Source organism: Bison bison, unplaced genomic scaffold, assembly GCF_000754665.1.
Source record: "Bison bison bison isolate TAMUID 2011002044 unplaced genomic scaffold, Bison_UMD1.0 scf7180017864304, whole genome shotgun sequence".
In the NCBI taxonomy this organism is placed as follows: domain Eukaryota; kingdom Metazoa; phylum Chordata; class Mammalia; order Artiodactyla; family Bovidae; genus Bison; species Bison bison.
In genome coordinates this window covers 6,999,291-7,009,351 of record NW_011494876.1, presented here as the reverse complement: position 1 = coordinate 7,009,351, position 10,061 = coordinate 6,999,291, and the positions used below count along the sequence as shown (strand labels likewise).

The 10,061-nt window shown below is 46.7% G+C and overlaps 1 protein-coding gene across 1 annotated transcript in view; it reads right to left on the bottom strand.

The window, feature by feature from the left end:
- Nucleotides 1–8,050: 8,050 nt before the first annotated feature.
- The window catches only part of FHIT (fragile histidine triad), an 851,602-nt gene continuing 849,591 nt past the window's right edge, over nt 8,051–10,061 (bottom strand). The window contains exon 7 of the mRNA XM_010851542.1: nt 8,051–8,355. The gene's annotated coding sequence lies outside the window, so the exon portion shown is untranslated. The remainder of the gene's footprint in view (nt 8,356–10,061) is intronic.

The window sequence follows — 10,061 nt, the reverse complement described above, 5'->3', positions numbered from 1 at the left end:
GTCCCCTTTTCCTCCTGCCCCCAATCCTTCCCAGCATCAGAGTCTTTTCCAATGAGTCAACTCTTCATATGAGGTGGCCAAAGTACTGGAGTTTCAGCTTTAGCATCATTCCTTCCAAAGAAATCCCAGGGCTGATCTCCTTCAGAATGGACTGGTTGGATCTCCTTGCAGTCCAAGGGACTCTCAAGAGTCTTCTCCAACAACACAATTCAAAAGTATCAATTCTTCGGCGCTCAGCTTTCTTCACAGTCCAACTCTCACATCCATGCATGACCACAGGAAAAACCATAGCCTTGACCAGATGGACCTTTGTTGGCAAAGTAATGCCTCTGCTTTTGAATATGCAATCTAGGTTGGTCATAACTTTCCTTCCAAGGAGTAAGCGTCTTTTAATTTCATGGCTGCAGTCACCATCTGCAGTGATTTTGGAGCCCAAAAAGATAAAGTCTGACACTGTTTCCACTGTTTCCCCATCTATTTCCCATAAAGTGATGGGACCAGATGCCATGATCTTCGTTTTCTGAATGTTGAGCTTTAAGCCAACTTTTTCACTCTCCTCTTTCACTTTCATCAAGAGGCTTTTTAGTTCCTCTTCACTTTCTGCAATAAGGGTGGTGTCATCTGCATATCTGAGGTTATTGATATTTCTCCCAGCAATCTTGATTCCAGCTTGTGCTTCTTCCAGCCCAGCATTTCTCATGATGTACTCTGCATAGAAGTTAAATAAGCAGGGTGACAATATACAGCCCTAACGTACTTCTTTTCCTATTTGGAACCAGTCTGTTGTTCCATGTCCAGTTCTAACTGTTGCTTCCTGATTTGCACACAGATTTCTCAAGAGGCAGGTTAAGTGGTCTAGTATTCCCATCTCTTTCAGAATTTTCCAGTTTATTGTGATCCATACATTCAAAGGTTTTGGCATAGTCAATAAAGCAGAAATAGATGTTTTTCTGGAACTCTCTTGCTTTTTCGATGATCCAGCAGATGTTGGCAATTTGACCTCTGGTTCCTCTGCCTTTTCTAAATAGTATTTTTACTAACTATATATATATTTTTTGACTGCGCCAAATGTTAGTTGTGGCCCATGGACTCTTCAGTCTTCACTGCGGCGCGCGGGTTCTTTAGCTGGGGCGTGTGAACTCTTAGTTTTGGCATGTGGGATCTAGTTCCCTGACCAGGGATCGAACCCGGCATGGGGAGTGTGGAGTCTTAGCCACTGGACCACCCAGGGAATCCCCTATCAACACTCTTTACATTACCAGAAAGACACTCTACCAGCCAGAGAAGAGAAGCTTGGGTGAGAAGAAGGGGAGGAGGGGGATGGAGTGAATTTCTCAGGTTGTTCCAGGACTGACCTTTGGATGTGGGGAAGAGGAGTGGGTGATGAGGCATGTTACTAGGCCCTCCTGGGAGATGTATTTCTCTTCCTCCCCATTTCTTGTCCTTCCCTTCTCTTCCCTTTTCTTTCTTTAGATGAATATGGAGATTTAGAGATTTTTTTTCCCCCCTGAGATTGGGCCATCACTTTAGATTCTGGCAAAACACAGAAGTGTTTCTTCCTGTGTATTCATTCTCACCACAGAATAACAGAGAACAGAGGGAAGCACTATCAAAGGCATTTCTGTTCAAGGGAAAAGCTCCTCAATGATCACTGTTACCTTTGGAAGTTTCTTCTGCTTCTCTGACTGTGTAATGAGATGATTCTGAAATGATTCTGTAATCTGAAATGATTCTCTGGTGTAATGGTTTTTCTCACCTTGAGTTTTGTTTTTTTTTTTTTTTGCTGGTTTTCCCTGAGGCCCCTGAACCTGAGATGGTTCCCCCTCCCACCCACTCAAGACGTGCCCATCGCGTCGGAAGCCTCGGGGGAGCCGCATTTTGGCCACCAGATGCTCAGCCAGGCCACACACCACTGGTTCCATGTGGCCCCCAGTGGGGCAGTAGAGGTATATCAGGGGTCAGTGAACAAAAGATCTAACCCCCTCCTCCCAGTCCCAAGGTGAGAAGTTGCTCTCCTCCCACTTTCCTGTCGGTCCTCAAGGAGCAGGACTCTATCTGCCGCTGGGGTGTTTTCTCAGCTCCCGAACACTGCCTCATGTCCCTTTAAATGAAATGAGGAGGCAGGCCTCTCAGCAGTTGACCGTATGCAGTTAGAATTTAATAACTTTATATATCCCTCCTTGTGGTTAGCTTCTATTTATGGCACGAGATACTGGTTTTCCATTTGCCACAGTGATTTTTAGGTTCCTTGAACACTTGTAAGTCACAGAGAACTGAGTAAAAGAAAAGATTTAAGCAAATAACATAGGTGTCATGTAGGTTCGTCAAAAATGTTGGCTACTAGGGAGGTTGTGAAGGATGGAAGTTTGGGGAAACTGAGCTTGGTGCTGTGACATCCCTTCCCTCCTTGGGGTTCACTTCCAACGTGGAGCCAGCATCTCTTGAAACCAGTTGGCTCCATGCATCAGTTGGTGAGAGTCTTTACAAACTCACAAAGCCCAGCTCTCAGAGGGGCAAAGGCACGGTGCTGGGGAATATCTTTGTGTTGGTCCTCGGTTGGGAATGAAATAGTCCCAGGGGGCTCTTTACCTGGGATGAGAGTCAGAGCAGCAGGGAGATGGGAAGTCAGAGTTTGGTCACCTTGGGTTTCTATCTCAGCCAGGGAAGTATCACCATGGATTCTGGATTCACACCCCTCGGGTTCAAATCCAAAGCTGTGCTCCGGCACTTATTAAACTGGGTAACCACCGGCAGGTTGCCCATCTTTGGGCTGCAGTTTTCCCATCTGTAAAATGGGCTACTAATAGAGCTTACTGGTAGGGTTGTTGTGAAAGTTGAGTTAAGAATACAGAGTACCTACTAAAAAGAACATAGTCTCATGGTAAGTGCTTCATCAATCTGGTGCCACATAGTTACTATTGTCATCGTCGTCATTGTCTCTCCTTGGTTGCAGCATTGGCCAGATATCAGCTGCCTCAAAAGATCAGTGGTCCATGGCGGATACACAATAAATGCTGACTCCCTGCCGTTCCCTTCTTCTGCGAATGATAGACCGGAAGGCTGGTGCAGTCTTGCACAGCTACAGATATATGTGGCTTTGGTAGCTCGAGCAGTGGCACGAGCTCAGTGCAGCTGCCTCCCATGCGCCAGGCCACGGGGATGTTGGGTGTACACAGTTCTGGGAGGTAGATTGAATGTCACTCATTGAGAATGGTACCCATGCCTTATGATGGAGCTCTCTGACCAAGCAAGCCAAGCCAGGCAACCCAACTGTAAGAGTCCTTTCGTAAAAGCATATTCCAGCTCTAGCAGGAGTGACCTCCTCTTCTCTTAAGATCTTTGAGATAGAAACACTGACAACATTAGTGTCTTCAGCAGCTAAGCCCAGGTTTAACCCCAACCTACTCCTGTAAGTCGGTAGTGAGCTGCCCATATTCCCTTTGTTCATCTACTATTGATCTAAACTAATCAGTTAATTAGCCCAGACAGGAAGTCTTCTGCGGTGTTAAATAGCTCTCAGTATCTGCTGGCGATGTTTGAGTTGCCTTATTGGCTGTGACCTGAAGTTCATTACTTCTACAAAGAGATGTTCCGTGCAGGGTCTGGAGGACAAGCTGGAATCTGCACTGACATCAAATTCTGTTTGTTTATAGGAAAAACAAAATCGTCGCTTTAGATCAGTGGCTTTCAAAGAGCGGGCCCTGAGCCACCAGCATCAGCAGCATCTGGGAATGTGTCAGGCCCCACTCTAGACCCACTGAATCAGACACTCTGCAGGCAAGGCCTTGCCATCAGTTCCTGAAGCCCTCCCAGTGACACTCACGGAGGCGAAAGCTTGAAAATCAGCGCTTTCTACTGTCTCTTCAGATTACAGACTCGTTTCGTCTTCTGGCAGAGAGAAGGGAAAACGGAAAGGATGGAAAAGAGAAAGAGAGAGGAGGGGCAGGAGAGGAACTCAGAAAGATGGGCAAACGAGACCTGAGCAATATGGACGGGAAGTCCGTTTACCGAAGTTTGACCTTGAGTAGCAGCGGGTGGCTCATTTAAGACCTGGGACTATTATTCCAGAGCCATAAAGACAGCATGTGAGAGGAAGATAGTCATCCCCGACCACAGTGAGTGGACAGGGCACAGAGAGTGACCAAAATGCTGCTCTATTGTCAACCATGTGTGAGAGGACAGTGGGGTGTTTGCAGCGTAAGTAAAGAGCGGGGGAAAGCCCTAGTGGTTCTCAGGGGGGACTCACACACAGGATACTTAGTAAATGCTCTTTGACTTGATGGAGACCAAACCTTTGAGGCCTAGACTGAGTTTCCCCAGCTCGTCTGGATCTGGAGAAAGTAGGTGGGTTCACTGGGCCTGGTCTGCAGGGGAAGGCAGGGGGTGGCCATTGGGCCTCTGCTGTGCCCCCTCCCCCTGCCTTCTGTGACCCAACTCAACTCAGGGGAAAGAGCCTCAGGCTTCATTCAGTACAGGGACCCCCACTCTTACTAGTGTGTGACCTTAACAAGTCACACACTAATTCAGGCTCCTCCTCTACAGAAGGAAGAGAAGGGTCGCTGTGGGATGTTTGTGCTCAGCATTGTAGCAGGGACACCTACCTTCACACGCAGTACCTGGCACACACAGCTATTGAGTAAGTATTTATTACATAAAAGAAAAAGAAAAGGAGGAAAGAAGGAGAATCGGTTGCTTTTTGTAAGACTTGTATGAAATACTGCTTTGAAAATGCTTGGTATAATTCTTGATACAACGATGCGCTGGAAGTGGTATCTATCATGATGAGGATAAGGAGAAAGAAAGAAAGCCTTCTAGGTGCCTAGAATTGAGTCTGTACTCTTGCTGAGAATGTAGCCCTGCTCCTCCTACTCCTCTTTCTCTGCAGTCCATTCTCCAGCTTTAACTTTGGGGCCCCCTCACTCTTGGAATTGAGTTCACAGCCTTCAAGTTCAACACATAGTAGGTGTTCAAATGATCACAGAACTGAAATGGACTGCAAGTTCACTTGAGGTTCTTGGTGGTGGTTGTTCCAAGTGGGACTGACATATTTTCAGTCTCTATAACTAATGAATTACATGTTATTTTACCTTGTCTTATTTCTAAAACAGGTACTCATTAACCATTTGGCTAATACATTTGCCTCACAGTCATAGTAAGCATTTTTACTAACATCCTTCCCATATGTGAAAAGTTATAGAAATGCCATTAGTTGCTTTCATTTATATAATTAAAAGGATGTTCTCATCTTGAAATTTTTGAATATTCCCTGCCTTCCCTTAACTACCCCCTCCTGCTTCCCCTTTGAACATCAGTACAAAGGACCAACCGGTCAAACCCAATACAGGAAAGAAATTGGAAGTGGTATTTATTACATTTGCTGGAAGTCCTTGGTTTTCAGTTTTTCTCCAAAGAGCATACGTAGGTTTTGGGAATCAGGCCTGAGTGGATCCCAAATCCACCTACTATTAACTTTGTGACCTTGAGCAAGTCCTCTAACCCTCTGAGCCTAAATTTGCATCTGTATTCTATATAGATTTTATGTGGATTAAATAAATAACATTTGCAAATGTATCTACAATCAATACACACCAAAAGTTACTTTCCTTCTTTCACCAGCAAGTCGTGCGAGTATACTCAACAAATATTGACCACTGGCAAAGTAGGTCATTGCCCAGACCTCAGTTTCAAGCTAGGTCACAGAGAAGGGTGCATGGGAGAAGTTTATGTTCCATGAGACATGCAGCTCGTTCTCACCATCTGAAAGAACTGTTGGGGTCTGAGAAGTATTATTCTGTAATCTGGGATCAGCTGTGGCAAAGACACTCAATGGGGAAAGGTCCTTTCAGGCTCCTTGCCAAAAATAGAGTATTGTTCTCTTCTGCATTTTGCATTCTGATGGCAGGTGGACAGTGAAGATAAGAAATGGGCTTAGCGTTTGAAAAGTGAGTAGTCAGAGCTCATCAGAAGACACGGCTTCCTTTGATGCTGTTAACATAGCCACCACTGTGCTGTTTTGTGTGACAAGCACAGCATTGACAATGGAACCCCCCCCACACACACACATACAGTTACCCACTGTTTACCATAAAATAAGCAGCTCTCCAGCTCTTGAGCAAAACAGCAACAACCTCGTGGGTATTTGTGCCCAAGGAGAAATCACAAATAAGGAATCACTCCTGGGGACACTTTCTGGCCTCAGCATGGTTTTCCATCGCCTTTTGTAGGGTCTCTATGCAGACCAGACCTGCCTTAGCAAATGGAGTAATAGCTGGTTTTCCCCTATTAGTATCTGTAGGCTTTATAAGTTCTTGAAACATCTCTTATAAAGTCACCCTGAACAGGTCCTGTTGGGTCATCGTGCTTCCCAGCTAAGCATGGGCTCGGGGGCCTTCAGGGCTTCCCTTCTCACCCTCAGCCTCCACGGCCTCCCAACCACAGCAGGGTTGCAGGAAGACACGAACTGAGAAGATGCATGGGAGCACAGGCAGAAACAAGGCTCTTGTAGGGTTTTAACTGCAACATGGAAAGGAAAACTGCAGGTAGGCTTCCAGTACAACTCAACTATCTATTGCATCAGTGACTAAGTGTCTATTCATGTCTTTGACCAAAAGCCAGCGAGTAAAATGTGGAATTAACCTGGAAGGCAGGGACCAGGGCTTCTGGGGACATTTGCTGTTGAAACTGAGGTGGAATCCATGTTTGACCTGCTAGGGATAAAATTAATTGGTATTTTTTAGGGTTCTGCTTTGGACCACAAAGTGGCAAGCCTAGAGCAGGGGGAGATGACCAGCATTGGCCATCTGCCCTCGCTGGCATTTTATCTTCTGAACACATCCTGTTCAGACCGCAGGGCTTTCTACTTTCAGCTAGGCTTGGGAACCAAAGGCTTCCAGGTCTCAAGAAGTCACTGCCAATGATGAATAATTCAGGCTTTGGCGAGGACATTCAAGGAGACTGGAAACAAGATGCGTTTCCGTCATGCTCAGTCTGCTGGCTTACACTGTCAGAAACAGTCAAAGCAGTGGGTTGAATGGTAGACGCCTAAAAGCTATGTCCATGCCACACCCCTGGAATCTGTAAATGTCACCTGATTTTGAAAAGGAGGCTTTGCAGATGTAATGGAGGTAAGGCTGTTAAGATCTTAAGGGCACCATTCTGGATTATCCGAGTGGGCTCTGAGTCCAATGTCAAGTGTCCTTATAAGAGAGGCACACGGGGAGACACACAGAGAACAGCAGCGGGTGTGAGAGAGAGGTGAGACGAGGGTGAGGCCAAGGAACTCCGAGGCTGCCAGCGGAACCCCTGCAGAGAGACTCCCAGAGCCTGCGGGGGAGCCCAGCCTGGCAGGACTGTGGACGTCTGGCCTCCACAACTGGGACGGGGCACACTTCTGCTGTTCTAAGCTGCCTAGTTTGGGGTGAATTTGTCACAGCAGTCACAGGAAACACTCACACCGCATTGGGGATGGCGTCATGGTCAGAGCAGTCCGTAAGCCAAGAGATTCTCAAGGAGGCTTTTTGTGAAGAAGAAAAATCCTGCCTTTGGTTCCTTGTAGAATGCTACTGGTATGTTTTATTTTCCTCTATAAACTCTAATCCTGTTTTATTAATCTGCCAGAGGAAAGAAAGGGCCTGCTTCTGTCGTCCTTCCTTGAAGAAACTGACTGTCATGGGCAAGGGGCGTGCTTCCTATACCAACACTGAGAACCTTCCCATTCTTTTCCTTGTGTTCCCGCCACTCCAGCGCCCAGACCAAGGAGTCCGATCTGCACATACCATATTGATCAGTGTCCTGAAGCTGATTTTGCCTCCTTAGGCTCTGTCAGCTCTGTCTCTCGGCACCCAAGGCGAGAAGAGAATATAACCAAGGGAAGGGTGTACATTCCTCCTCCTACTATCTTACTTACCTCTGCGGAAACTCTCTAAATCTTCTCTCAGCCTTAGCAGACCTTTGGTTTACAGGAAGCACGGTGGGTCTGAGCGATCAATATGCTCATTTGTGAGGTCCCCAAACGTCAGATTTTTCAGTTAGCCAACACGCAAGATAAATATTTTAACGAGCATTTTTATTTCCCATCCAGGCCAAGGGACAAGTTAGAAAAGTTCTATTCTAAGTACGTATCTGAGCAAGTATGGAAGGGCAAGTGGGTGCTGTGATCTTGAAGGCAGCCTGTCAGTCACGGTGATTGAAACATAACCCCTTTGGCTTCCACAAGCATAATAAAATGCTTTGCAAAAGGCTGTCGAATTGTAGGATGTAATAAAGTTTGCTTAGCTGCATTTCCAAGGCCACAGGGCCCTGAAGCATGAGGCCCGTTTCCTTATGCCTGGGGATTTGTTCCTGTTCCTTCCGTGCCTGGAAATGACAGGACATAAAACCAGACATTTAGTGAGAACAAATAGCATTTTTAAAATCATGGCAATAAACACAAGGTAAGTTTGCTCACTGCCGATCTCTCAGATGGTCATTAACATGCTACTTGAAGCCACATAGATGCAGGTATATGACGGGGTGTGGGCGGACTCCAGCCCTGCTAATGCCATGCTCCTTGGATCCCTGCTCTATGCTTTCTGTCCACAGCCCAGGCCCCAGGGGTCAGCTGCACAGTCTCTTAATTTGTTTTCTGGACACACATCTTACATAGCAAATGAACTAAATTCAGACCTTGAATTAGGTCAGAAGAGACTCCCAAGCAGAGCCTTTATCACAGTACCCAGGAAGCTTGTTAAAAACATGGATTTCCCCAGTCTGTCCACATTCTGAATTAGCAGGTGTGGAGAGAAGGCCAAGAATCTGTGCTTGTTAACAAGTTTTCCATATGAGTCCAAGGCACCTGCCCCCGGACTGGGGAATTCTTGAGCTCGTACGTCTGTAGTGTGTGGAATCAGCTTTGCTGCAAGGTGAGCTACCTGAAGGATTTAGGCTGGGCCTCATGCAAATGAGTAACACTTATAAAGAAGGAAAGTTGGAGGAAGCCCTCTCATCTTATTCCTAGGTCACAGAAACGCATTTCACAGCTCTGACACCCTCTTCACCCTGGAGGAGAACTTGTTGGAGCCTCGGCTCCTGGGCCTTAGTTACTGCGATTAGTTACATGGTTATTACATGGAAGGACTGATGTTGAAGCTGAAACTCCAATACTTTGGCCACCTGATGCGAAGAGCTGACTCATTTGAAAAGACCCTGATGCTGGGAAAGATTGAGGGCAGGAGGAGAAGGGGACGACAGAGGATGAGATGGTTGGATGGTATCACCGACTCAATGGACATGAGTTTGAGGGAACTCTGGGAGTTGGTGATGGACCGGGAGGCCTGGCGTGCTGCGATTCATGGGGTCGCAAAGAGTCAGATACGACTGAGCGACTGAAATCAACATGGGTGTGGTCAGGAGTCAGACTAGCTGGGACTGCTTGCTTGAAGGAATTGGAAAGGGCAGACCATTCCAGGAAACAGAAATTTAAGTAAGAAGGGAAGAAAGAGGAGAATTCTACAGCCTAGATTCCATAGTTTGAGGGAAGCTGAAAGAAAGGGGCTCTTAGGACATGTTGGGGCAGCTACCACAGATGTGATAGATGAAGAGATTTTGAGAAACATTTTTCAGAAGTGCAAAGAGACATCCCCTTGGGGTTTTCCAGAGACCTGAGTGAAGATTTACATAGCTTTTCATTTCCTGTTTGCTACTTATGGCTTTGAGTACAACACGTGGGAGGCCTACGTGCAAAGCCCTGCTGCCGGCCAACTCCAGCGTGTACTTCAAGGATATGCTCAATACAGGCCCATTCAACCCACGGGAAATGACACACCAGCACCCACTTCAGCCTCATGGAGTGAGTTGTTAGTGGGCCCAGCGCTATACATTTTCTGCAAGTTCGTGAGAGAGGCAGAAAGCAAAGGGCAGGCAGGGCCTTCCTTTGGAATTACATCGGCTCCCTTCTGGGATCCAGAACACAGCAGCACAGTCACTTCCGCTTCAGCCTTCATGTTTTAGCTCAGGGTACACTCACCGCATCCCCAGTCCCCTCTGTCTGAAGACCCCAGTTCCTTCAGCCCGTGTGACCCAAA